This window comes from Hyperoodon ampullatus (genome assembly GCF_949752795.1).
Source record: "Hyperoodon ampullatus genome assembly, chromosome: 5".
NCBI lineage: Eukaryota > Metazoa > Chordata > Mammalia > Artiodactyla > Ziphiidae > Hyperoodon > Hyperoodon ampullatus.
This window is the reverse complement of record NC_136918.1, coordinates 10,793,373-10,819,181: the sequence shown is the minus strand read 5'-3', so window position 1 is coordinate 10,819,181 and position 25,809 is coordinate 10,793,373. Positions and strand designations below refer to the sequence as shown.

Sequence of the window (25,809 nt, the reverse complement as noted above, 5' to 3'; positions counted from 1 at the left end):
AGTCAGGAAATTCAAGATCATTTAGGTATTTCCATTTTTAAAGTCATACTTACAAATTTAGAAATATTTAAAAAGCAGGAGAAATTAGCCAGAGGAAAAATACATTAAAAAAAATAAAGATAGGTCTTCCCTGGTGGCGCAGTGATTGAGGGTCCACCTGCCTATGCAGGGGACACGGGTTCGTGCCCCGGTCCAGGAAGATCCCACATGCCACAGAGTGGCTGGGCCCGTGAGCCATGGCCACTGAGCCTGTGAGTCCGGAGCCTGTGCTCCGCAACGGGAGAGGCCACAACAGTGAGAGGCCCGCGTACAGCAAAAAAAAAAAAATAAAGATAAATACAAGGCATCAACGTATTAAAGAGGCAAAGATAAAATGCTACGGGAGTTCAGAATAAGGAGTACTACTGCCACCTGAGTTGAGAGCAGAGAAAGGGGTAACATGGAAAACTTCACAGGGAAGATGGAATTGGAGATAGGAGGTACAGAATTTGGACTTCAAGCACAGGATAAGCCATGCCCTGCAAAGTGAAGGAAGGTGAACAAAGTAGCAAGGACATGGGGAGGTCATGGGTGGGAAGAACATTAATTCAGGCTCACTGGCACAAAGGATAAATCAAGAGATATAGTGAGAAATGGGGTCAGAGGGGTACATTGAGGCTGGATATGGAGGGTCTCAAGTGCTACACAGAAGCGTCTTATTTTATATCATACACCCAACTGACAGGAACAGGTGGATGATGAAAAAAAAATGGACAGGTGTGCGATTTTACAGTGAGGCCCAAATGAAAATATCAGTATCAACTTTGACTTCAATGTCACAAAGAAGCAAAACCTTTCCACACATTTTGAAAACTCATTACCATAAAGAACAAGTGAGTTAGCCTGCCTGAAGTGGGATCATGGTAAAGAATTCTGCATTTCATTTAGCTTTATAAATATGTATTTCTCCACTTGCTTTTAATCTGGGAGAAAAAAGTTCTCCAATATCCTTCTCCATGAAAATGATAAGAGTTTCACACCTGGTGTCTATCTGTAAAGAACACAACATATTCAAAACTTCACTTAGCTAGGAGTGGGAGATTTAAGTCCTGGGTTGTATCAATATCAAAGCTCTAAGCTGCACGTGACAGGAAACGTCAACTCAACTAGCTTAAAAAATAAACAAGGGGCGGGGAAGGGGCCAACCGCCTGGCTGCAGCACCCCCACTGCCCCGACCCCAACCTTCTGCAGGTTTCAGTGAAGCAGCGAGAGAATCGGGAGGAGGAGACAGCAAGGACAGCCCAGAAGCAATGGCGTCGCAAGAGGAACAAGCAGTAAAAAAAATCTCAGCATGGAAAATGCCAACCAGGAGAATGAAAAAAAGGATGAAAGGAACAAGATGCTAATAACAGACAGCCTTTGGTCCTCCCTTTGGAAGCTGGTGAATATCGTGTACCTAGAGGAAAGTTCCATGTTAGGCATAGAACTTTCCTAGGCAGTTCCTAGGCAGTTCCATGTTAGGCAGCCCATCCTGCAGTATATATGGGACACGACTCAGAGGCTTGGAGAACCACAGGCAAGGATGAGAGAGGAGAATATGGAAGGGATTGGAGAGGAGGTGAGGGAGCTGATGGAAAAGCTGAGGGAAAAGCAGTCTGCGGGCAGTTAGCACGGACCTCCCTCACCATGACCATCGTGATGAGTTTTGCCTTATGCCTTGAATCCTGATGTTTTCCCTGAAGTTAATAGGGAGACACACCTGCTTCCTTAACTTACATGTTTGTGGTGTACCTTTGTTGTAAACCTTTTGGTGTTACTTGTTTCTTGCGGGTCTCCTATTTCCAGCTTCTAATTGAATGTTGTGTTTTTGACCCAATCTGTAAGTTTCTGTCAGCAGGAGAGTTTTACTTATTGCATGGAGAGATGTTCATTATATATTGTGAAGTTAATAAAGTAGTTTAAAAAAAAAGTAAATAAATAAATAAAACCAACAAGGACCTACTGTATAACACAGGGAACTATATTGAATATTTTGTAATAATCTATAAGAGTAAAAGAATATGAAAAAGAATATATATATATATATATATATATATATATATATCTGAATCACTGTGCTGTACACCTGAAACTAACACAATATTATAAATCAACTACACTGCAATTAAAAAAAATTAAACTAAATTTTTTAAATAAAGATGAGTTGGCTGCACACTGAAAAACTAGAAACAAATGAAGAAAATAATCAACTCTTAAGCCAAAAAGCCATTGGTTAGTGACTCAGGTATATGTTTGCATGTTGAGTTTTCCCATACCTGAGAAGATAACCAAAGTCATGGGCTGAGAGGAGGGGAGAGGAGAGGGAAGCAGAGACTAATTAAGGGGGCAGGAGAAGGTGACACTGACAATCTTAAACTCACAAGAGCAGTTGGGTTATCCTTACTGCTTCCATTGAGGGGTATCAAGAAAAGAGTGGAAACAATAAAAGAAATGCTTGCAAAGATAAAAAATAAACAAACAAATAAATAAGAATTACTGCCTCATATAACTAGAAATCCAAGGCAGAAAGTTTCCAAAATTGGTTAATTCAGCAACTCAACAACATCATCCAGAACCCCAGCGATTTCCCTTTCTGCTCTGCCATCCTCAGCATGCCACTCGCCTTAGGGCTAGCTCCCCTCATGGTGACAAGGTGGCTGCCTCAGTTCTAGGCAGCAAATTTCAATCGGTAAAGCCCAGCTGAAAAAAGGAGGGCATCAGTCCTGCGTGTCTGCTTTCATGAGCCAGAGAACTTTTGCAAGAAGCCCCTTGAACAGACTTTTCCTCTCATTTCATTGACTAGTTGCCAGGAAGAGTTCACATGCCTATTCTTAAGGCTGAGGCTAATCAGGATTAGCTCTGGGTCACTGAGTCAGGGGTAAAAACCTAAACAATTAGGATCAGCCACCAAGGAAGAGTAAACGGCCTTGGGTTGGCAACCAACAATGCCTGCTGTATAGTCTCCCACTACATGCTGGATGACTGTGTATGACCTTTAACATATCTGAGCCACGACATCCTCATTTGTAAAATAAGGAATTTCATAAATTCTACATGTTACTTTTCAACTTCCTGTTAATTATCTTTCATGAAATGTTATCTTTCTCTTCCAAATTTTCTTCTCTTCAGTTGTATTTCTTGTTTTTGACTGAAATTTAGGAAGCTGGTGGTTTAATGCTACAAAGCCATTTCAGATAAAATTCAGATGAACAGAAAAAAAAGTGGTAGAAAAAATTTGCAATTCATACAGATGAAGGGCTGAATTTATATATATATACATATAAGAAGGAAGGTTCCTTCAAATTGGAAAGAAAAAAATCAAATTAAAAAAATGGGTGAAGTTCATAAAGAAACATATCCTGAAAGAAGAAATACAAATGATTCTTAGGTATATGAAAATGACACAGTTCAGTTATAGTGAGAATAATTCACATTAAAACTATACCGCAATACCATTTTTCACCTGTTAGACTGGAAAAGGTCCAAAAGTTTGGTAATGCCCTCCATGGGCAAAACTTCAAGAAAGCAGGAGCCGCGTGTGTCTCCTATAAAACTGGAGATGGGGAGACTCCTCTGTAGGGTAAGTAGCTGATAGCTCTCCACATGACAAATGCACATGCCCTCTGAGCCAGCAAAGCCAATTTTAAAATATTGTCCTATATTGTATCTCTGGTAACAAGATAATTCACTGCAAAGTTATTCTTTAAAACAAAATACTGGAAACATCTCAATATCTGTCAATAGAGGATTGGTTTTAAAAAATTAAGTAGTATACTGCATACATACAGAGAAATAGTATGCCTGAGGAAAAGCAAAAAAAAAAAAAAAAAAAAAAAAAAGGAAGACTGAGGTGCTCATACATATACTGATGTGAAAAATCTCAAAGACCCACAGACCAAGAAAACACACATAGTATGATAATATTTGCTCAAGAAAAGTGGAAAAATATATACTATTTTTGCTCACATTTAACTATCTCATTAATTGCTTAGAAACTAATCACATTGATTCCCCGTGTGGAAGAAAACTTGACAACTGGGAGACAGAGTTGGGAGAAAAAAATGTTTTCACTGTAAATCATTTTATATTTTTTGAGTACTTAATTATATAGGTACATTGCCTATTCAAAGTTAAATAAAACACTTTAAAATTATTATGATAGATGCCTCATAAAACTAAAAAGTTTACTTCAACATCTATCTCACAAAATGTAACAATAATCATCATAAGCTGGAAAAAAACTCCTACAATATAAATTTCTATTCAGGAAAAAGTATATTTTTTAATTTAAAAGAATATATAAGTGGACTTAAGAACAGTATTTGCTCATTGATTACTGACTGTTCCTAAAAGTGATGCCTGTGGGGTGGTTGAAGTTGGTTTATAACAGTGAGCATCTAGAAATTGATTGTGTATACAAATCCAAACTTTGGTATCCTGCCATCAGCTGCTGTGGTAGCCATGTAATTCACTCACTAGGAGCCCCCCCAGGGCAGGAGAGGAGCCAATACATTTCCTTATTTCCTTGTTCATCTGCCACAAACCAGCAAAACATGACTAGACCCATGATAAAGATCAACCCTCAGCTTCATCTGTGTCATTATGGAGATTGGATTTTCTTTAAAGATGAGAATCAGGACCACATTTTAAGCAAGTGCACATATCTATTTTGAACACTGGGCAATAAGAAACTTCCCTGATTTGAACTATAGCAAGCTATTTGGGGAAACTATAATAGTGGGAGTACTGTCCAGAATAGTCTAGTCAGCCACTGCCAGAAACGAAACTCCTCTTTGTACATTTCTGAGTGCATCCCAGCAATATAATTTTTTGCCTTCAGAGCCTCCTTTACATCTTTCATATCCTATTTACAAATAAATTCATTTGTAATTTATCTACATTGACTTCTTTAGTAATAAATTATATATAAAACCTACACAAGAAACAGCAATATTTTTAAAGATCAAGAGATAAACATATATAAAAATTTTAATATTTCCTTCCTACAGTCCAGCATCATGTTCTCCTTCTGGTGCACACACCCTACCATAGAATATCAAAATTAAATAATTTAGTAATTTTGTCAGGATTTTCATACTATTAGAACTTTTGTTTGTGAATATAATTATAATTAATATCCATACCTGAACCAATAAGATGACTTATTTATCCAAAAAAAAAAAAAAGATTTCATGATCCTGAACTACACAGAAGGCTGTGTTCTACATGTTTTGAATGAAATAATGATTAAGAACTCTTTATCCTTGTCCTTAAGGAGCAGAGAACTTAGTAGGGATGTTGCAATCCATGTTTTTATGTAAAATCTGTATTACCAGGAACTGATAACTATTATATACTCAAATGATTTGCAGTTTAGAGGGAAGATTAAAGGGCATTTCCACAGGAATCTTCAAGAAAGACATGACTGAAGAGGCTAGGTTACATCTTGGCTTTGAATCACAAGAAGAATTTCAACCAGTGGAGGTGGGTGTGGTCAGGTCATGGTAGGCTGCCATGGCATTCTACACGGGGAGAAAGGCAGGAGCAATATGGTAGAATGATGAGGGGTGTTCAAAGAGCAAGGAGAGGTGAGCTAGAAGTGTGAACTGGGAGTCAGACTGTGGAGGACCTTGAATTGCTGGCTAAGGATTTGGGTGTTTACTTAACACTCATTAAGAAAGCTCTGAAGAAGATGTAATGGAATTGAAAGAATTCTAAAATAAGAGTTAGGACACCTGGTTCTAGTGCTACTTACAGTTATTTGATATCAAGAAAATTAATCTCTCTAAACCTCATTTTCTTTCCTAGATGAAAGCTTCTTTCATCACTGATATTCTATAATTCCTCAAGGACTTTTGAGCTTGTCTTAGCATAAGCTGGGATCTGGTTAAAAGTATATCATAATAATCCAGAGGCGGGTGATGGTGGTCTACACTAGGGAGGTGACAATGGAAGAAGGCCATGGTGTCCACAACAATGGAACAAGGACTGCCCTGCTACAGGCTTTACTTAAGAAATTGTCCAAATAAGACTGGAAAGGAAGAAAGAATATGAATGACATTGCCAAGATCTTACCCTGGGGCATAGTGAGTAGTTGGAAACAGGGGGACAGGAGAGAGAAATGCAAGAGGATTAAAAAATTGTTAGCCTACACTATCAAGAGAATTTCGGCACCACTAACAGAGGGATTGGGATTTGAAAAGGAAAATATTATAGAAGTAGGAGGTGAGGACAGTTTGCAGGCTTTTGAGTAGGTAGGAGATTGTCTGGGTCAAAATCTCCAGCAAGGAGCTGTTAACTTGACATGATAGATTTGAGTCATCCCCCCAAAAAGGGAAAATTCAAGATCAGAATTATAAATAAATGTTTCCAAAGAGTTTATAAAGACATAGGAAAACGCTCAGGAAATATTCTCAAGGGGGAAAAGAAAACAATACATACATTTTGGTTGCAATGTATGTACATATAGGTTCACAGATAAAAGGTAAAACCAAAATAATCAAAATATTATTATTCAGTCTACATTATGAATATATAAGCGAATTTTATTCTTTATACTTTTTTCTCCCAGTGTTCTATAATGAACATACATTATTCTTATAAACAGAAAAGAAAAACAGTAAAAAAAGAAATGCAAAAATAAAAGTGATGATCAAAAAGTTTCTATTAAATCTTGATCAGGTTTTTAACACAAATGTCTCTGAAAAAAAGGTCTGTCTCAGAAGTGCTTATACTGACTACAAATCACAGTTCATGAAAGTCCAGTGGGACAAAAGGCAAGAATTAATTTTCTCAAGACTACATGGTTCCAGTTATAAACAATGGGCTATTTATTCTCACATTCCTAGTAGAATCAGGTACATTCTACCTGTCTTCTTCCATAACAGGCGTCTGTATTCTTAAAAGAGAAATAGAAATATATCTGGACATGGAGAAAACCTTTGAGGGAGAAAAGATAACTCTAAGTGTCAAGGTAGAAAACTTGAGCTTCAACAATACAGGACTGACCCATTAAAATCACTCCATCACCAAGCATTAAAACTGAGACTTCAGTTTTAATTTTATGGTTTAATACATGTTGGCAGCATCTTTTCTCTTAACCCCTGACAAAAAACTATATCAAATATAGGAGGAGTCTTAACTGAAAAAAGAAACACTGTTATTAAATCTAGAATTAAGCAACCTAATTTGTTGGGTCAGATGTAACCAAAGTATTAAAAAAAAGTAAATATATTGGCTTTGTCTACTCAGAAACTCACATTTATGCTAACATTAACTATAATTAGCCTAGAGCAGAATATAGCAGCTAATCAACAGGATACAGGATTCCAGGATTCCTCTGAAATTGGTTAGTATTTTTCCTTCCTAGCTATCTGGAAGGGAGCTATTTCGGTTACACCAAGTGGCCTGAGACATTCATTTCTCCTAATGAGAATTCTCCTAGGGCCACTTGGATAAGGATAAAAACATAATTGACCCATGTGATGTCATGAATAAAAAGAACAGACAGTGACAGGAACAAAAGAGAGGTCATTCCTTATATATCATTTAGGTGGGAGGCAATTAAGGTGCTAGGTGCTCATCTGCAATTTCTTAGCCCAATGGAAGTGATCACTGGGTCAGCCTAGACTGTTGATCCCACATCTGGAGCACTAGAGAGTAACGTCCAGCTGAGGACTGAATCTAACTTAGAGCAAACCTCCAGAAAGAACTATAGTTGCACCATAATTGACTTTCTAATATCCTCTGCTTATGATCTCACTAAGGTACCAGAAAACAACATAGCATATTGAAAGGAACACAGGTTTTGAAACTACAAAGACCTGGATTTAAATTCCAGTGCCATCATGTGACACTTACCATATGGCCTTAGACTAGTCATTTAACCACTTGGAACCTGAGTTTTTGCATCTGTAAAAAATGGGGGGAGAAAATTTTACAGGGGATAAGCATGATAACTGAGATAACCACCTACAAATACTGTAACTGTATCAACTCAATATTAATATAGCAAATTGCCTTGTAACAAAGAACTCTTGTATTAGTCAGGTTCTCCAGAGAAGCAGAACCAATATGAGACAGATGAGAGAGAGATATATATATACATACATACATACATTCATACATACAGATACATAGATAAATACATAAGCAGATAGATACATGGAGAGAGAGAGAGAGAGATTATTAAAGCTGAGAAATCCCAAGATCTAAAGCAAGCAAGTTGGATACCCAGAAGAGCTGATGATACAGTTCCAGTCCAAAAGCCAACAGACTTCAGACCCAAGAAGAACCAATATTTCAGTTTGAGTCCAAAGGTAGGAAAAGACTGATGTTCCAGCACAAGTAGCCAGGTAGAAAGAGATCTATCTTACTTGGCAGGGTGTTAGCCTCTTTGTTTGATTCAGGCCTTCAACTGATTGGATGAGGCCCACCCACATTGGGAGGACAATCTCCTTAACACAGTCCAATGATTCAAATGTTAATCTCATCCAGAAATACCTTCACACACATACCCAGGATAATTCTTCACCAAATATCAGGGCACCCCATGGCCTACTCACGTCGACACATGAAGTTAACCATCACTACAAAATCTTAGTGGTTTACAAGAAGAATTCATCCTCCTTAGACCAGTGGCTACCCCAGGCATGGTCTCACAACGATGGTGGACATGCATGAGAACATGTCCATTTCATGTACAAGCACATTTAAGCATCTGTTCACATCATGTCTGTTAACATCAGATTAACTAAAGCAAGCCACATAGCAAATCCAACATTAATAGAACATGGAAATATACCCACCTCTGGTAGGAGAAACTGCAAAGCCACAGAACAAAGGGCTTGAGTACAGAGAATGGCAAAAACTGTGGACAAATAATACAATTTACTATGGTAACCCATGCCAGGAACATGTTAGATAGTCAAAAAATTTTACTTGTGTGCCTTTCCAACTCCCTCCACCCCAGTTCCACTTGCTGTTTTCCAAGAATTTTCCCATCCCTCTATGCAATGTTCTACATTGAATACAAATATAATATTTTAAGGAATTAAGATAATGCTATTAATAAGAGAATGCTCTTTCACTCTATGGAAAGTTTCACATACCAGGCAAGATGTTTCCTTAACTGACCCACAGTACCTGTTAGTTCATTGCCCTAAGAAGTTTTATAATCAATTAGGAATGTACAGTGTGTATAAGTAATTTACATCCTATTCTTCAGTATGTCCTACTTCACACTTGCCTGTTTCAAATTTCACCTGCTGTTATTTTGCTCAATTAACTATGCTCATTCCACAATTATCTAATCTATTTAGTATGTACTAAGAGTCTTTAAAGCTCCTTTCTCATCTTTGCCCTGACTAAATAATTTATCATCTGGCACGTTAACCGTCAGGCCATTCAGCCCAGCTTGTCAGAAACTTCTTTGAAAATATGAACATTTCAAGTTCCAGTGTAGAAGGCATGGATGTTGTACAATTAATTTCTTTTCATGCTGTGACTTGCCTTTTTCTCTTCCTTGTTTTGCTAATCTCTCAACTCATTTTAAAATCCATGATAGAATTTTAAGTCTCACCACAATGCTGCCAGTTTCTTTGTGTACTCCTTTATGGAACAAATATGAAGATCTTATCAAGATATCAAGAGTCACAATTACTTGAGGCAACATGAAAACCACTCATAAAGAACTGAAGGGTTCATGTGGAATTTTAATCTTTAGAAGCCAATGTTTAACAGGAAGATGGGTATTTAACCCTTAAGATGTCTTATTTCAAAGGAAGAACACTACTTTTATTGCCTCTTCTAGGATCTATCAGGCCCTGTATGGATGTGCTCACTTTTTTCACTTTAATTCTCACCACAACCTTACCAAATTGTTACTGTTATTTCTATTTTACAGATGAAAAAAAAAAATGTATTAACCACAAGGACTCGACAAGGGTTGTCAGCAAAGATGTGAGATTCCTAATGGTTGATTTCAAAGTCTGTCTTTCCTCTAAACCTCACTTAATAGCTCTTTCTCATTCTTTTGTCTATGACTCTTAGTGATAAAGAAAATTTCTCACTATTACATAGCTATATTGGGTATTATATTTCAAAAATAAATTGAAGCAAGAGGACAAAACACCAGGTTTTTCAAACTATACTCTTCCCTTAAAAAAGAAAAAAAATGCATATATATACATAGATATATATAAAATATGACTTCCCATGGGAGAGTTCCCCTCCCAATTTGAAAATCAATCCTTTATAATATTAAAATTAGTTCATGAAAATTATCTCCCCTATACCAGTCTCCAAATTCACTAGGCTTATTTACTGTTCTCACCATACAGTAACTCCGGACATTTCTGGTCCGACATTTCTATTAGTAAAAAATTTTGCATATCCATCTCCAAAGCAAGTATATTGATTTATACATTATTTACATGGACTATTTTGATCCATATGCTAAATTTTTCATAAAGCTAATGTTTTTCTTGTTTTCAGGAAACAAACTTAATTAGAAGTTTTAGTATCTTTTCCTCCACGTCCAGGTGGGAGCAAGGGTAGTTAGAGACCAGTGCTGAATCATAAGCTCCTTGAGGTCCTCAACAGTGCCTTGTTTGCCTTTGACTCTGTGAGACTGAGCAAAGACCTGGACCATGCTAGGCATGGAACTGAGGCTTGTAAGATGAACAATGGATGATGGAGATGACTTTTTAGGAAAAGATCAGAGCCAAGCCTTTGTTGTACTTCTCTAACTCCAGAAAAATACCTTTTGTCAAGAGCACATTGGGAAAAAAAAATTAAAGAAAAGAACACATCGGGCCTTACATTATTTCCTCAAATAATCTGAATTTTCTCATGAAATGAATCTGGCTTGCCGCCATAACACTCAAATCTCCACTCTAATATGAAATGGTTCCTAGGAAAGGGCACTGGCGTGAGACTTCGAGATTTGAGTTTCAGCCCTTTTACTGGCTTAACTTCATGCCTTTGCACAAGTCAATCCAGCCCTCTGAGTCCCTTTTGTACCAACTATTACAGAATCATGGAATGGATAATTATGAATAACACTGCAGCTATACCCATCTAAATAAAGACTGCTTGTAATTTTTTTTCTAAAAAAAAAGTTATATTGTATATATTCAAAGATTTATATTATATAAAAACCTTGAAAAAATAGTTACCTGAACTAGTCTGAGACTGAGAAAAAAATCCAAAAGCTATTCCTTCTTCTCTGTATTCCTCAGTAAACAAGCAAATTACGCCCAGAGGTGAGTAAGGATGTGGCTAGGTCCAAACATGGTTAAGGGTTGTAAGAGGTACCATCCTTCAGCAACTCCCGTGTAAACACACTGTGTAATAAATTCCCAACTGTTTCCCTATGAAGCCTACCTTTGTGGTAGAGTCTCTAAGGAGAGATAAAGACAATCAATCTAAGGCTAACAGGTGATGCAATAAGAACCAAGTCATAAATTTATTTGTTCTGGTCTGTTTCTGTTCAGGGAATGGATGCAACTTGATTAAATTACAAAAATGCTATTATAGGAAAAGACAAATAAAGGAGCATTGGGGTTAGGGGAGGAGAGATTCTTTCTTAGAGTAGCTGAAAATTTCCATTTTCAAAGAAATAACATTTATTTATGTAATTAAATATATCATGTAAATCGTTCTGCCAGACACACATTGTATCTAAAAATCGCCTCTTGGGGTTTTGTCAGACTCTGATGTCTCAAAGCCCACACGAATGTGAAAGATTGAAATAAGTTATGCTGAATAAATAGAAAATTCTACCATCAGATGGCAATTTTCTGTCAGAGATCTGCCCTTTATCTCTTGAATTAGATCTAGTTGCCTTCCTGGAAATAAGCATTCTTATCAGAGATTGAAGTAGTCCCAATACAAAAGAAAAAGTTTAAATGCTCTACAGTTTCACAAAGCAACCTTCTGACTTCCCAATATTTATTACTTTGACAGAAAGTAAAGTGTACATTGTAATATGTATTCAGCAGGATGAAAATAGAATCCTTAATTTTTTTTCCTTCGTGAAATGGTTTGCTTAAGGAAACTCCACAATCAAATGTTCTCTGTAAGAAAGGCTGCTTGCTGGACAATCTCCTGGTGAATAAAGTGGATTGGGGAAGATTTTCCTTCACAGGAGCAGTTCTATGGCTTTTTTTCTCATTCTACAGTGTTTCCCACCAAGGATGTAAGACTCAGAGCAAGGAATGCCCAAAGCCAGCTTTTGAGCCCCTACTAACAGCCACGTGATCTCAGGGAGGTCATCTGAGTGTGGATAAGACAGCATTATTCCCTTTTTATAGCTGAGTAAATTGAGGCGCAAAAAAGGTAAAATAACTTGCCCAAATCCAGATAGCTAGCAATGACCAATGTCTGTTTACCCCAAAGCTCACTATATCATGCTAGCGTGTGGACAACCTGCTGATATCCTGAATGCTCCAGTCTTGTTTTCATCTCAACAGTGATGGAATAAAATAGAATTCCTCCAGACACTCCTGTTACTTCATACAAGATTAATCCTTTACTCTTTTTTTTTTTTTTTGCTTTATAACAAATGTAATCAGTTATACATATACATATGTTCCCATATCCCCTCCCTTTTGCGTCTCCCTCCCACCCTCCCTATCCCACCCCTCCAGGCGGTCACAAAGCACCAAGCTGATCTCCCTGTGCTATGCGGCTGCTTCCCAATAGCTATCTACCTTACGTTTGGTAGTGTATATATGTCCATGGCGCTCTTTCACTTTGTCACAGCTTACCCTTCCCCCTCCCCATATCCTCAAGTCCATTCTCTAGTAGGTCTGTGTCTTTATTCCTGTCTTACCCCTATGTTCTTCATGACATTTTTTTTCTTAAATTCCATGTATATGTGTCAGCATACAGTATTTGTCTTTCTCTTTCCGACTTACTTCACTCTGTATGACAGACGCTAGGTCCATCCACCTCACTACAAATAGCTCAATTTCATTTCTTTTTATGGCTGAGTAATATTCCATTGTATATATGTGCCACATCTTCTTTACCCATTCATCCGATGATGGACACTTAGGTTGTTTCCATCTCCGGGCTATTGTAAATAGGGCTGCTATGAACATTTTGGTACATGTCCCCTTTTGAATTATGGTTTTCTCAGGGTATATGCCCAGTAGTGGGATTGCTGGGTCATATGGTAGTTCTATTTGTAGTTTTTTAAGGAACCTCCATACTGTTCTCCATAGTGGCTGTACCAATTCACATTCCCACCAACAGTGCAAGAGGGTTCCCTTTTTTCCACACCCTCTCCAGCATCTATTGTTTCTAGATTTTTTGATGATGGCCATTCTGACTGGTGTGAGATGATATCTCATTGTAGTTTTGATTTGCATTTCTGTAATGATTAGTGATGTTGAGCATCCTTTCATGTGTTTGTTGGCAGTCTGTATATCTTCTGGGGAGAAATGTCTATTTAGGTCTTCTGCCCATTTTTGGATTGGGTTGTTTGTTTTTTTGTTATTGAGCTGCATGAGCTGCTTATAAATTTTGGAGATTAATCCTTTGTCAGTTGCTTCATTTGCAAATATTTTCTCCCATTCTGAGGGTTGTCTTTTGGTCTTGTTTATGGTTTCCTTTGCTGTGCAAAAGCTTTGAAGTTTCATTAGGTCCCATGTGTTTATTTTTGTCTTTATTTCCATTTCTCTAGGAGGTGGGTCAAAAAGGATCTTGCTGTGATTTATGTCATAGAGTGTTCTGCCTATGTTTTCCTCTAAGAGTTTGATAGTGTCTGGCCTTATATTTAGGTCTTTAATCCATTTTGAGCTTATTTTTGTGTATGGTGTTAGGGAGTGATCTAATCTCATACTTTTACATGTCCCTGTCCAGTTTTCCCAGCACCACTTATTGAAGAGACTGTCCTTTCTCCACTGTACATTCCTGCCTCCTTTATCAAAGATAAGGTGACCATATGTGCACGGGTTTATCTCTGGGCTTTCTATCCTGTTCCATTGATCTATCTTTCTGTTTTTGTGCCAGTACCATGCTGTCTTGATTACTGTAGCTTTGTAGTATAGTCTGAAGTCAGGGAGCCAGATTCCTCCAGCTCCATTTTTCATTCTCAAGATTGCTTTGCCTATTCGGGGTCTTTTGTGTTTCCATACAAATTGTGAAATTTTTTGTTCTAGTTCTGTGAAAAATGCCAGTGGTAGTTTGATAGGGATTGCATTGAATCTGTAGATTGCTTTGGGTAGTAGAGTCATTTTCACAATGTTGATTCTTCCAATCCAAGAACATGGTACATCTCTCCATCTATTTGTATCATCTTTAATTTCTTTCATCAGTGTCTTATAATTTTCTGCATACAGGTCTTTTGTCTCCTTAGGTAGGTTTATTCCTAGATATTTTATTCTTTTTGTTGCAATGGTAAATGGGAGTGTTTCCTTGATTTCACTTTCAGATTTTTCATCATTAGTATATAGGAATGCCAGAGATTTCTGTGCATTAATTTTGTGTCCTGCAACTTTACCAAATTCATTGATTAGCTCTAGTAGTTTTTCGGTAGCATCTTTAGGATTCTCTATGTATAGTATCATGTCATCTGCAAACAGTGACAGCTTTACTTCTTCTTTTCCGATTTGGATTCCTTTTATTTCCTTTTCTTCTCTGATTGCTGTGGCTAAAACTTCCAAAACTATGTTGAATAAGAGTGGTAAGAGTGGGCAACCTTGTCTTGTTCCTGATCTTAGTGGAAACGGTTTCAGTTTTTCACCATTGAGGACAATGTTGGCTGTGGGTTTGTCATATATGGCCTTTATTATGTTGAGGAAAGTTCCCTCTATGCCTACTTTCTGTAGGGTTTTTATCATAAATGGGTGTTGAATTATGTCGAAAGCTTTCTCTGCATCTATTGAGATGATCATATGGTTTTTCTCCTTCAATTTGTTAATATGGTGTATCACGTTGATTGATTTGCGTATATTGAAGAATCCTTGCATTCCTGGAATAAACCCCACTTGATCATGGTGTATGATCCTTTTAATGTGCTGTTGGATTCTGTTTGCTAGTATTTTGTTGAGGATTTTTGCATCTATGTTCATCAGTGATATTGGCCTGTAGTTTTCTTTCTTTGTGACATCCTTGCCTGGTTTTGGTATCAAGGTGATGGTGGCCTCGTAGAATGAGTTTGGGAGTGTTCCTCCATCTGCTATATTTTGGAAGAGTTTGAGAAGGATAGGTGTTAGCTCTTCTCTAAATGCTTGATAGAATTCGCCTGTGAAGCCATCTGGTCCTGGGCTTTTGTTTGTTGGAAGATTTTTTATCACAGTTTCAATTTCAGTGCTTGTGATTGGTCTGTTCATATGTTCTATTTCTTCCTGATTCAGTCTTGGCAGGTTGTGCATTTCTAAGGATTTGTCCATTTCTTGCACGTTGTCCATTTTCTTGGCATAGAGTTGCTTACAGTAATCTCTCATGATCTTTTGTATTTCTGCAGTGTCAGTTGTTACTTCTCCTTTTTCATTTCTAATTCTATTGATTTGAGTCTTCTCCCTTTTTTTCTTGATGAGTCTGGCTAATGGTTTATCAATTTTGTTTATCTTCTTAAAGAACCAGCTTTTAGTTTGGTTGATCTTTGCTATCGTTTCCTTCATTTCTTTTTCATTTATTTCTGATCTGATTTTTATGATTTCTTTCCGTCTGCTAACTTTGGGATGTTTTTGTTCTTCTTTCTCTAATTGCTTTAGGTGCAAGGTTAGGTTGTTTATTCGAGATGTTTCCTGTTTCTTAAGGTGGGACTGTATTGCTATAAACTTCCCTCTTAGAACTGCTTTTGCTGCATCCCATAGCTTTTGGGTCGCCGTGTCTCCATTGTCATTTGTTTCTAGGTATTTTTTAATTTCCTCTTTGATTTCTTCAGTGATCACTTCGTTATTAAGTAGTGTGTTGTTTAGCCTCCATGTGTTTGTATTTTTTACAGATCTTTTCCTGTAATTGATATCTAGTCTCATAGCATTGTGGTCGGAAAAGATACTTGATACAATTTCAATTATCTTAAATTTACCAAGGCTTGATTTGTGACCCAAGATATGATCTATCCTGGAGAATGTTCCATGAGCACTTGAGAAAAATGTGTATTCTGTTGTTTTTGGATGGAATGTCCTATAAATATCAATTAAGTCCATCTTGTTTAATGTATCATTTAAAGTTTGTGTTTCCTTATTTATTTTCATTTTGGATGATCTGTCCATTGGTGAAAGTGGGGTGTTAAAGTCCCCTACTATGATTGTGTTACTGTCGATTTCTCCTTTTATGGCTGTTAGTATTTGCCTTATGTATTGAGGTGCTCCTATGTTGGGTGCATAAATATTTACAATTGTTATATCTTCTTCTTGGATCGATCCCTTGATCATTATGTAGTGTCCTTCTTTGTCTCTTCTAGTAGTCTTTATTTTAAAGTCTATTTTGTCTGATATGAGAATTGCTACTCCAGCTTTCTTTTGATTTCCATTTGCATGGAATATCTTTTTCCATCCCCTTACTTTCAGTCTGTATGTGTCTCTAGGTCTGAAGTGGGTCTCTTGTAGACAGCATATATATGGGTCTTGTTTTTTTTTTTTTTTTTTTTTTTTTTTTTTTTGCTGTACGCGGGCCTCTCACTGCTGTGGCCTCTCCCGTTGCGGAGCACAGGCTCCGGACACACAGGCTCCGCGGCCATGGCTCGCGGGCCCAGCCGCTTCGCGGCATGTGGGATCTTCCGGGATCGGGGCACGAACCCGTGTCCCCTGCATCGGCAGGCGGACTCTCAACCACTGCGCCACCAGGGAAGCCCCATGGGTCTTGTTTTTGTATCCATTCAGCCAATCTGTGTCTTTTGGTGGGAGCATTTAGTCCATTTACATTTAAGGTAATTATCGATATGTATGTTCCTATTCCCATTTTCTTAATTGTTTTGGGTTCATTATTGTAGGTCTCTTCCTTCTGTTGTGTTTCTTGCCTAGAGAAGTTCCTTTAGCATTTGTTGTAAAGCTGGTTTGGTGGTTCTGAACTCTCTCAGCTTTTGCTTGTCTGTAAACGTTTTAATTTCTCCATCAAATCTGAATGAGATCCTTGCTGGGTAGAGTAATCTTGGTTGCAGGTTTTTCTCCTTCATCACTTTAATTATGTCCTGCCACTCCCTTCTGGCTTGTAGAGTTTCTGCTGAGAGATCAGCTGTTATCCTGATGGGGATTCCCTTGTGTGTTATTTGTTGTTTTTGCCTTGCTGCTTTTAATATGATTTCTTTGTGTTTAATTTTTGACAGTTTGATTAATATGTGTCTTGGCGTATTTCTCCTTGGATTTATTCTGTATGGGACTCTCTGTGCCTCCTGGACTTGATTAACTATTTCCTTTCCCATATGAGGGAAGTTTTCAACTATAATCTCTTCAAATATTTTCTCAGTCCCTTTCTTTTTCTCTTCTTCTTCTGCAACCCCTATAATTCGAATGTTGGTGCATTTAATGTTGTCCCAGAGGTCTCTGAGACTGTCCTCTGTTCTTTTCATTCTTTTTTCTTTATTTTGCTCTGCAGCAGTTATTTCCACTATTTTATCTTCCACCTCACTTATCCGTTCTTCTGCCTCAGTTATTCTGCTATTGATCCCATCTAGAGTATTTTTCATTTCATTTATTGTGTTTTTAATCGATGCTTGATTCATCTTTAGTTCTTCTAGGTCCTTGTTAACTGTTTCTTGCATTTTGTCTATTCTATTTCCAAGATTTTGGATCTTGGAAATAGAATCTTGGATCATCTTTACCATCATTATTCTGAATTCTTTTTTAGGTAGACTGCCTATTACCTCTTCATTTGTTAGGTCTGGTGGGTTTTTATCTTGCTCCTTCTCCTGCTGTGTGTTTTTCTGTCTTCTCATTTTGCTTATGTTACTGTGTTTGGGGTCTCCTTTTTGCAGGCTGCAGGTTCGTAGTTCCCGTTGTTTTTGGTGTCTGTCCCCAGTGGCTAAGGTTGGTTTAGTGGGTTGTGTAGGCTTCCTGGTGGAGTGGACTAGTGTCTGTGTTCTGGTGGATGAAGCTGGATCTTGTCTTTCTGGTGGGCAGGTCCACGTCTGGTGGTGTGTTTTGGGGTGTCTGCGGACTTTTTATGATTTTAGGCCACCTCTCTGCTAATGGGTGGCGTTGTGTTCTTGTCTTGCTAGTTGTTTGGCATAGGGTGTCTAACACTGTAGCTTGCTGGTCGTTGAGTGAAGTTGGGTGCTGGTGTTGAGATGGAGATCTCTGGAAGATTTTCGCCGTTTGATATTATGTGGAGCTGGGAGGTCTCTTGTGGACCAGTGTCCTGAAGTTGGCTCTCCCACCTCAGAGGCACAAGCACTGACTCCTGGCTCCTCAATTTGGGATGATTTGTTGTCTATTCATGTATTCCACAGATGCAGGGTACATCAAGTTGATTGTGGAGCTTTAATCTGCTGCTTCTGAGGCTGCTGGGAGAGATTTCCCTTTCTCTTCTTTGTTCTCACAGCTCCTGGGTCTCAGCTTTGGATTTGGCCCCGCCTCTGCGTGTAGGTCGCCAGAGGGCGTCTGTTCTTCGCTCAGACAGGAGAGGGTTAAAGGAGCAGCCTCTTCAGGAACTCTGGCTCACTCAGGCCGGGCGGGAGGGAGGGGCACGGAGTGCGGGGCGAGCCTGCAGCGGCAGAGGTCGGTGTGACGTTGCACCAGCCCGAGGCGTGCCGTGCGTTCTCCCAGGGAAGCCGCCCCTGCATCCCGGGACCCCGGCAGTGGCGGGCCGCATAGGCTCCCGGAAGGGCGGTGTGGACAGTGACCTGCGCTCGCACACAGGCTTCTTGGCGGCGGCAGCAGCAGCCCCAGCGTCCCACGCCCGTCACTGGGCTCCGCGCTTTCAGTCGCGACTCGCGCCCGTCTGTGGAGCCCCTTTAAGCAGCGCTCTTAATCCCCTCTCCTCGCGCACCAGGAAACCAAGAGGGAAGAAAAAGTCTCTTGCCTCTTCGGCAGCTCCAGAGTTTTCCCGGACTCCCTCCCGGCTAGCTGTGGCACATTAGCCCCCTTCAGGCTGAGTTCTCGCCGCCAGCCCCAGTCCTCTCCCTGCGCTCTGACCGAAGCCCGAGCCTCAGCTTCCAGCGCCGCCCGCCCCGGCGGGCGAGCAGACAAGCCTCTCGGGCTGGTGAGTGCCGCTCGGCACCGATCCTCTGTGCGGGAATCTCTCCGCTTTGCCCTACCCAGGTACGTGGGGAGTTTCTTGCCTTTTGGGAGGTCTGGGGTCTTCTGCCAGCGTTCAGTAGGTGTTCTGTAGGAGTTGTTCCACGTGTAGCTGTATTTCTGGTGTATCCGTGGGGAGGAAGGTGATCTCCGCGTCTTACTCTTCCGCCATCTTACCCGGAAGTCTCTAATCCTTTACTCTTGATTTGACTTTACATTGTGGGAATTTTTTTAATATTTAAAATTGAACACAACTTTTTTCCTCTGAAAACAAAGCCACACGTCCTTAATGAATCATGCACCCACAAAATGTTTAAAACCAGGAAAAGTGAGTTACCCAGATGTATAAAGAAATCCACTCTAGTAATAACTTTCTCCTTAAGAATTTACAGTGTCTTCATATTTATCATCTCATTCCTTATAACATCTTTCTATAAAACCTAATTACCACATTTCATGATTGGTCATAGTTTCCAAAGACTGCTATTTCTAAACTAGCTCATCCAAAGAAACCGCAGGAGGAGAGAAAGATTTATTTCATTGTCTTAGCTTTAGCACAGGTTTTTCCTAAATAAAAACAACTGAAGAATGGAGAGTACTTGTTCTAGTTGAATGTAATTCTAACCAATACCTATAACCCACTAGCTTTTCACAAAGTGCTTCTTTCCATTCTCTCACTGCTGCCTGCTCCCTCCTTTCCCTCAAAGAAAATTTGGACAGATTCTAGAGTCATAATCAAGTAAATTTCTCCATCATTCTCACAACATACAATGCAGACACACATGTGCATGCATGCACATACCTTTTTATTTATTTATTTATTTATTTATTAGAAAAGCTACAATAATATGTCTTTCCTTACTAAAGGCTGGTGATTCTGCAAGCCAGGCAAGAAGAATTTGTCATTTTCACTAGGATTCCACAAGTTTTGAATTTCTCAAAATTTTCTTTCCTTAAAAACTAGTGAGTAAAGCAACACATACAGTTATATAGAAAAAAATATACTGCTGTCCATGCCTTTAAACATAACTAGACTAGTAAGCTCAAGCATAAATTTTCATGGCATTTAATAGATATTCACTGCAACAAGGGAAAAGGGATGGAAAGAGATATCCTCAGAGTCTCAAATAAAGAGACTAAGATCTACCCAAATGCACAGTTGTGGCCCCACTGTTGTGGATCAGATTTACCTGGAATAAGAGGCCTTATTATGGCATCCAAATGTAACCATTTACTACCTCAAAGCCCGGTTATCTACACCTTTGTACAGGTTATCATATGAGTAAAAAAAGATTTTCACCACTTGTTATTTTACCTTATTATCATGTAGAAGATCACATCGATGCAAATTACCCACACTGGTATCAACTCAAGTAATTTTTGCTCTTACTATAAAACACATATTCCATCCCTTTGCCCAAAAGCTGTCCCTGTGATTAAAAAGGATTCTTAGAAAAAGAAATGTAATCCAAATTGGAAATGAGAACCATCACTGAGTCTCCAACTTTTCTCTTAGATGAAAAAAAATATGAATTTAGAAGTATCTTTATTACTTCTCTTCCAGACACCTATCAAATACGACATCAGGGAGAAGCTGCATAGACGCCTCACAAGAGGAACCTCTCTAATTTATATTTATCATTGTGATTATCACCAATGAGTTCCTGGGTAATACATAGCTCCCCTCTACATGTAACAAGTGGTGCTGGGCAAAACCCTGTCAATTTTCCTAAGACATGAGTTAGTTTGCTAGGGATGCCATAACAAAGTACTACAGATTAGGTGGCTTAAACTACAGAAATTTATTGTCTCACAGTTATGGAGGCTATAAATCCAAAATCAAGGTATCACCAGGGTTGGTTCCATCTGAGGGCTAGAAGGGAAGTATCGGTCCCAGGCCACTTTCCTTGGCTTGTAGATGGCTGTATGCTTCCTATGTCTCTTCATATTCTCTTACATCTATGTGCATCTCCATGTCCAAATTTCCCCTTCTTATGAGGACACCAGTCATGTTGGATTAGGGCCCACCCTAATGAGCTCATTTTAACTTAATTATCTCTATAAACATTCTATCGTAACATAAAGTCACATTCTGAGATACTGGAAGTTAGGACTTCAACATATGAATTTGGAGTGGACACAGTTCAGCCCATAACAAGACACTGCTACCTAAATATCATGCACAGTTTAGGAGAACTGTGTCACGTTTTATGCAGTAAGTTACTGATTTTTATCATCACCAAATTTTTATAAGAAACTGTTGCAGATACAGGAGATCCAAATAGCATAAGCACCCAAATTCTGCCCTCAAAAGCTAACCAATCTTTGAGAAACTGGACACATACAATGTGAGATAGTATTACGATGAATAGTGAGATAGAATTTTATAAATTGTATTACATTCTTTCATTTACTTTTGATTTTAATTATACATTTATCAGTGCAACCAAACTTGACGTGCTTGAGCAACCACAGCAGAAATCACAGCCATGACTTAGAGTGAATAGAGGCCAAGTACAAACAGAAACACCACCCGGAAATTGTTTTTAAGTGTAATAGGCCAGTATCAGAGCTCAATGTACAATAATATATCAACAGAACCTTTGTGTCTGGTTTACTTGCTCTGGATGCTAGTTTCGACACTTGTGCTAGCAAGAGATGCAACTGCCAGCTGTTACACAGGTCATCTTATTTGGTTTTCCCAGCACATGTATTGTAAATTTACAAATGAGGACAATGAAGCTCAGGAGCCCTTAGTTGACGTGGCCAAGGTTATACCACAACTTGGCACCAAAAACAGGTCTAGATCTTGGGTTCTTCTGCTTCTCCTCACTGTTCTGCTTCTCATAAAGTGGGTAAGGAGTGCAAACCTTGCATGGATAAGATTGCTTTTTTTTTTTTAACATCTTTATTGGAGTATAATTGCTTTACAATGGTGTGTTAGTCACTGCTGTATAACAGTGAATCAGCTATATGTATACATATATCCCCATATTTCCTCCCTCTTGTGTCTCCCTCCCACCCTCCCTATCCCACCCCTCTAGGTGGTCACAAAGCACCGAGCTGATCTCCCTGTGCGATGCAGCTGCTTCCCACTAGGTATCTATTTTATATTTGGTAGTGTATATATGTCAATGCTACTCTCTCACTTTGTCCCAGCTTACCCTTCCCCCTCCCCATGTCTTCAAGTCCATTCTCTATGTCTGTGTCTTTATTCCTGTCCTGCCCCTAGGTTTTTCAGAACCATTTTCTTTTTTTTTTTTAGACTCCATATATATGTGTTAGCATACGTTATTTCGGTATTTGTTTTTCTCTTTCTGACTTACTTCACTCTATATGACAGATTCTAGGTCCAGCCACCTCACTACAAGTAACTCAATTTCGTTTCTTTTCGTGGCTGAGTCATATTCCACTGTATATACATGCCACATGGTTTCTCAGTCAATCTGCACCTGCTCCAGGTAGCTGCCTCGTAAATGTGTTTTGTGGGTCACAAGGCCTATCAGTGAAAGGCTGTGAGTGAATCAATAAGAACAATTTAAAATGAATGCTCTACCGGTGTTGGGTCAGGAACAATCTACCTATCTTATTACATGAAAAATGTACTTATAAATTCTATTATAGACAGTCAGCTAAAAAAACAAACAAAAACAAAACAAAAAAAAACCCCAGCATTCTTTGGAACCATTTCTGTTCCCACAGCCTTGATATCATGTTTACAAATCTGTTGCTATAGTTTCATGCATTCACACAACAGTTTCCTACATGTATGGGTCTTGTTGCTACTATGATGAATAGACACAGAATCAGAGCAGCTGTGGAGGAGAGAGAGAAATATAATGGAACAGTCATTAGAGTAGTTGAGCTTACACACTGGAGATTCTCAAACCAGAGGAGTCCTGTCCCTAAGGAGACCTCAGAATCACCTCACATGATAGACTGTCCCCAGATGATGACAATGATCCCTCACATCCCGATGTTCTTTCACTAATGTAATTGTGTCCTTTTCTCATCAAGAGCTGGTGTCTATTTCCCCTGCACTTAAAGCCGGGCTGACCCTGTGACTTATTTTGACTTTGGTGCTTTTTGAGTTTGGGATCTCCATCTTAAGAGAACTTACAACTTCTGTTTTTACCTTCTTGGAAGCCAGACGTCACGTAAAGAAGCTGGGGTGAATGATGAATTACCATGTGGACAGAGAATGCTCCCAGCCTCCTAGGCATCCTCAACAAGGCCCCAGACACGATGGTGTGGGTGAAGTCATCTTGGACCTTCCCACCCGCCAGCTGCCAGCTGAATGCAGCAACCTAAGTGAGGCCAGGGAAGACTAGCAGAAGAACCATTGTGCCAATCCACCAATCATGAGAAATTAAATGGTTGTTGCTTTAAACCATTCAGTTTGGGATTGATTTGTTAGAGAAATAAATACCTGAAACACCTGAGAGATTTTCTGAAATACCCATGCATCCCTAATTTACTCCATTGGACTCTGATGTGCTACTTACCTTCCCAGGAACTTGAGATTCATCAAGTAAGAATCAATAATATGACCTTTTCTTGCTTTCAGTTTGTTCAAGTGAAGACAATTAGCCACAGTACAAGGCAACTTGTGGTAAGTGTCATAATTTAGGGGCACAAGAATTTTGTATTTTATCAGAAGTGCACCCCACTCTTGTCAAAAGAATTGAGAATTTCTACTTTAAGGAACAATTAAAAATAATTCTCATTCAACAACAACAATAAATAATCACATTTATTTTTAAAATGAGCAAAAGACTTGAATAGACACTTCTCCAAAGAACATATACAAATGGCCAGCAAGCATATGAAAAGATGCTTAATATTACTAATCATTAGGGAAATACACATTAAAACCATAATGAAATAACCACCGCATACCCATGGAGATGACTACTATCAAAAAAAGAAACAAAAAATAACAAGTATTGACAAGGATGTGGAAAAATTGGAACACTTGTGTATAGTTGGTAGGAATGTAAGATGATGCAGCTACTGTGGAAAACAGTATGGTGGGCCTCAAAAAATTAAATATAGAAATTCCATATGACCCAGCAATTCTACTCCTGGGTATATATCTGGAAAAAAAGGAAAATGCTAATTCAAAAAGACAGGTGCACCATAATATTCATAGCAGCAGTATTTACAATAGCCAAGATATGGAAGCAACACGAAGTGTCCATCACAGACAAATGGATAAAGAAGATGTGATATATATGTATAGATATGTACATATACATCATGGAATATTACTCAACCATAAAAAGTAATTAAAGTATGTCATTTGTAGCAACATGGATGGACCTAGAGAATATTATGCTTAGTGAAATAAGACAGAAAGACAAATACTGTATGCCATCAATTATATGTGGAATCTAAAAAATAAAACAAGCAAATGTATATAGCAAAACAGAAACAGACTCACAGACATAGAAAACAAACTAGTGATTACCAGGTGGAGAGGGAAGGGCAGAGGGGCAAGTTAGGGGTATGGGATTAAGAGATACAAACTACTCTTATAAAATAGATAAGCAACATGGATATATTGTACAGCACAGGGAATTATAGCCATTATCTTGTAATAACTTTTAATGGAATATAATCTGTAAAAATACTGAATCACTATGCTGTACACCTGAAACTAATATAATATTGTAAATCAACTATACTTCAATTTTAAAAAGAAGAAAGATACTCCATTGTAGAGTAGCACTGACATATATACACTACCAAATGTAAAATAGATAGCTAGTGGGAAGCAGCTGCATCACACAGGGAGATCAGCTCGGTGCTTTGTGACCACCTAGAGGGGTGGGATAGGGAGGGTGGGAGGGAGACGCAAGAGGGAGGGGATATGGGGATATATGTACGCATATAGTTGATTCACTTTGTTATACAACAGAAACTAACAAAGCAATTGTACTCCAATAAAGATGCTTAAAAAAAGAAAGATAAACTCCTAAAAAAATTTATATTCACACAAAAACCTATCCATGACTATTCATAATTGCAAAAACTCAAATACCCTTCAACTGATGAATGGATAAGCAAACTATAGTACATCCCTACTATGTGATGCCTCAGTTTCCCCAGGGCAAATGGAACCATATGAAGAGATTAGTTCTGAGAAGATGTGGATAGAAACACATAGATCTCAGCTTTGTGCAGTATTTCTTTCTGACACATATCCCATCAAACACTGTGACCAGGAAGCTTCCTGGCAGAAATGAAAAGAGCAGGTCTATGCCATACAGATAATGGGCAAAATAAAGGATGTGCTCCATGTGGTTTGAGGTCAGTCTATTCTCAATCACATTGGAGAAATGAGACCTAGGTAGAAGTAAAGAATGAATAAATGACCAATCTCTGCCCTCAAGAAACTCAAAGTTTAGGAAGGAATTGTTCACCAACAAATGGCAACTGTCCAATATAATAGATGGAGTAAGAGTAACATGTAGTGAGCCATGGAAATACAAGGAAGGGGATGATCCACGGAATCAGAGAAGGCCTAAGAGAGGAGACGATAGCTGGGTTTCATTTTTAACAATCCTGTTACGCCACCAAGGAAATGTAACTTAAAAC

At 38.6% G+C, this 25,809-nt stretch overlaps 1 pseudogene across 1 annotated transcript; it reads left to right on the top strand.

The window, feature by feature from the left end:
- Nucleotides 1-1,290: 1,290 nt before the first annotated feature.
- LOC307053526 (protein BEX1-like) lies at nt 1,291-1,701 on the top strand (annotated as a pseudogene). Its single transcript has one exon. The product of its transcript is annotated as a protein BEX1-like (transcript).
- Nucleotides 1,702-25,809: the final 24,108 nt, after the last annotated feature.